General features: G+C 36.3%; 1 pseudogene; it reads right to left on the minus strand.

The window, feature by feature from the left end:
- Positions 1-671: 671 nt before the first annotated feature.
- LOC118722085 lies at positions 672-2,254 on the minus strand (annotated as a pseudogene).
- Between the last annotated feature and the right edge of the window lie 1,798 nt (positions 2,255-4,052).

Consider the following 4,052-nt stretch of genomic DNA (forward strand, 5'->3'; position numbering starts at 1 on the left):
GAGGCAGAGTCAGGTTAGAGAAGCAGGCTAAGTAGGAGTGAATTATGAGCTTCAAGCTCATCCAAGCACCCTCCTTGCATTTTCTATGAGGAAGAAAACTGAGGTGTTGATAGGGGGAAGAGGATGGTAGATGGAGAATTGGATTATTCAAGTGAGGAGAAGTAGAAACAAAAACAACCTCTCATTTTCCATAAATTGCCAGCATATATATCTATTAAAGTCATATGACTAGATTTTTGAGTGCAGTTTGATAAGCATTTAGTAACTTTAGTATGCTGAGAAATGCAATGACAAGGAAATGTAAAGATGTGGTATGGCTTTTGCTCTGTAAGAGTTTACAATCTAGGAGAAATATGTGTGCATATTGTGATCAATATACTAGATTAAATTATAGGGAAAAACACTTAGATCAATTAACAACATGGTTCCTAATATCTACATTTCAAAGGGCTACCAGAATAGCAATTAAATGAAATAAAGTATCTTGTCTTTCTTCTTGGCTAGTATATTCCCACTGTCTAGAATACTGCCAGGTAAATAATAGGCGATCAATGAATAATAACTGTTTAATGAATAAGTGGATGAGTTAGTTTATACTTGCTTTCACCATGTGTATGTTTTGTTTTGTTTTGTCAAATGATCTTTTATTGAAATATTTTCCTTTGTAGTTTTTAATTAGCATGAGTTTCCACTGCATCACTGTTGATATCTTCTATTATGTTATGAGTGTGGTGGCCATCAACATTGCAGTCCACATACTGGACAATCTCCAGAATCCTTTTAATGATCACAGAGAGTTCTCTAGCTAAAGATCTGTGTCCTATCTGTCATGCATTGTTGACAATCTCAGCAAAAGTTATGTTTCCAGCAGTGTACAAGGATTCCTTTTTCTCCACTTCCTCACCAGCACTTGTTTGTTGATTTATTTATGGTAGCCATTATGGCAGTTGAGGTGGTACCTCACTTATTTTAATTTGTCTCTCTCTGATGATTAGTGACATTGAACATTTTTTCATATGTTTCTTGGCCATTTGTATGTCCTCTTTGGAGAAATATCTATCTAGGTCCTCTGCCCATTTTTTTTATTGGATTGCTTATCTTCCTTTTGTTGAGTTGTATGAACTTTATATATTTTGGAAATTAACCCCTTATCAGATGTATCACTGCCAAATACGTTCTCCTATACAGCTGGCTCTCTTTTCATTTTGTTGATAGTTTCTTTTGCTGTGAAGAAGGTTTTTATTTTGATTTAGTCCCATTTGTTTATTTTTTCTCTTTGTTTCTATTGCCTGGTAGGAATGTATGCTGCTACAACAAATATGGAATAGAGTATGGAGTTTTCTCAAAAAATTAAATATGGAATTGCCATTTGACCTGTTGATCCCACTTCTAGGAATATACCCTAAGAGCCTGAAACACCGATCAGTAAGAATATACCCACCCCTATGTTCATAGCAACATTATTTGCAATAACTGAGATCTGGAAAAAGCTCAATGCCCATCAGTAGATAAAGAAGCTGTGGTACATTTGCATTATGGAATTCTATTCAGCAATAAAAAAAGGATCTCTTACACTTTGAGACAACATGGGGGAACATGGAGACTATTATGCTAAGTGAAATAAGCCAGTCAGAGAAAGACAAGTATCACATGATCTTACTTATATGTGGAATCTAATGAACAAAATAAACTGACAAACGAAATAGATCCAGAGACATGGAAGGATGCACCAGACTGAAGACTCTCAGAAGGAAGGGTGGGCAGAAAGAGATTAACCAAAGAACATATGCATATCTGCATATCCATAGTGTGGTGAAGATAGGAGTGGGGAAGATGGGTTCAATGGGGGCAGTAGTAGAGAGACATCTGTAATACTTTCAACAATCAAGATATATTTTTTATGATATTTCCACTCTGCTTAATTTCCCCCTCTTGGCAGATCTTTGAGGGGTTTGATGATGAGGGCAGAAGCAGAAGGTACTACATCAATCTTTTTCTTCTGAATGGTCATAAGTTTCAGTGAAATCCTCAGACTCTTCCACTCACCAGATGCTTTGGGAATGTTGTCACCAAATATTTTTAGAGATAGAACTAAGAAACTTATTGTGGTGGCCAGGGCAGATGTGGCACTGATTTCCCCACTAGTGCACCTCAGATATCCAACTTTAATCTTGTTGGGGTCAAACTTTGGCAGCATGGTGGAAATGGCTGGTGACTGATAAACCTGGATTCAGGACCGCTAAAGAAAGTTGTATCTTGGGCTCCTTTCAGCCCAAAGCCAAAGCTCTTTTACCATAGTTTTATGGCTGATCTCCTCTGCTCTATTTATATGATGATAATTCATTGTTACCTGTGTTTATTCTTAATTTTTATTGCTGTAATATTTGCATACAGTAACATTTATTAAATTTACCTATGTAATTGGCTTTTGCCAAATGTATACAGTTGTGTAGCCAATACCACAATAAAACAAAATATTTTCAGCAATCTGTAAGTACTCTTTGAACTTGTAGTAATCCTTCCACCCTACCTCAGCTCTTGGCAACCATTGACTCTATTTTGACTTTCCTCAAATTTTGTAAAGGTAGTCTCATCTATTAAGAAATATTATACTTGAGTTCTTTCACTTAGCATAAAACTTTTAAGATTTATCCATGTTGTAAATTTATCAGAAGTTCATTTTGTGAATGAAGTACACTTGTTCATTCAGTCACTAGTTGATAGGTAGTATATTGTTTCCAGTTGGTTTCTACTATGCAGAGAGCTACTGTGAATATTCAAGTACAAGTCTCTGTGTGGATCTATCTCCATGTGAATCATTTCCCTTGAATAAATAGTTAAGAATGGGGTTGCTAGATCAGGCAGTAATGCCTATTTAACATTTTATGAAGAACACAGATCTCTAAAGGCTCTACACTTGCACTTTCACCAGCAATGTATCAGTTTCATGTGTTCCACAGCATCACCCACAGTTAGGATTATCAGTTTCTATTTCTTTAACTTTAGCTGTTTTCACTGATGTACAGTGGTAACACATTGTGGTATTAAGTTGCATTTACCTGATGACTTAAAAATGTTATCATATACTTATTTATCTTCTGAATATCTTCTTTGCTGAAATTGCTATTTAAATGTGTTACCCTTTATTTGAATGTTAATGCTTTCTTCTGTTGAGTTGTAAGAGTTCTTTATATTCTGGATATAAACTCTTCATCATGTATGTAGTTTTTTTATTGAGGAGAAATTCATTTAGCATAAAACTACTATTTTAACTATTTTAAAGTGTGTAATTCAGTGGCTTTTCAGCCACTCAAGATATTGCGCAACCACCAGCACAGTCTAAACCCAGACCAATGTTACTACCCTAAAGGTAGCCCTGTACAATTAAGCAGTCACTTTCCATTTTCTTTCCCTAGCACAAGAAGCTACCCAACTGCTTTTTATTTCTAAGGATTAACCTATTAGAATCACATGGTTTGTGCTAGTAGGGTTTTGTGTCTAGATGCTTTTATTTAGTTTAATGCTTGTAAGGTTAATTTATGTATCAGTACTTCATTCCTTTTTCTATAATGCTCACCCAAGGATATATATATATTTTCAATCCTCACCTGAGGATATTTTTCCATTGATTTTTAGAGAGAGTGGAAAGGAGAGACACACAGAGAGAAACATTGATGTGAGAGAGACACATTGATTGGTTGCCTTTGCACATGCCCGGACCAGGGCTGGGGATCGAGTCTGCAACCGAGGTACATGCCCTTGACTGGAATTGAATCCAGGACCCTTCAGTCTGCAATCAGATCTTCTTTCCACTGAGCCAAACTGGCTACAGCCTGAGGATATGTTTTTACTGATCTCTAGAGAAAGTGAAAGAGAGGGAGAAACATAAATGTGAGAAACATTGATCAACACCCTTCCATACATGCTAGACCAGGGAACAAACCTGCAACCTAGATATATGCCTTATCCAGGAATAACACCACATCCTTTTGGTATACTAGATGATGCTCCAAGCAACCAACTCACCCAGTCAAGGCAGTACTTCACTTCTT

The sequence above is a fragment of the Pipistrellus kuhlii genome, unplaced genomic scaffold (assembly GCF_014108245.1).
Source record: "Pipistrellus kuhlii isolate mPipKuh1 unplaced genomic scaffold, mPipKuh1.p scaffold_m20_p_19, whole genome shotgun sequence".
Classification (NCBI taxonomy): domain Eukaryota; kingdom Metazoa; phylum Chordata; class Mammalia; order Chiroptera; family Vespertilionidae; genus Pipistrellus; species Pipistrellus kuhlii.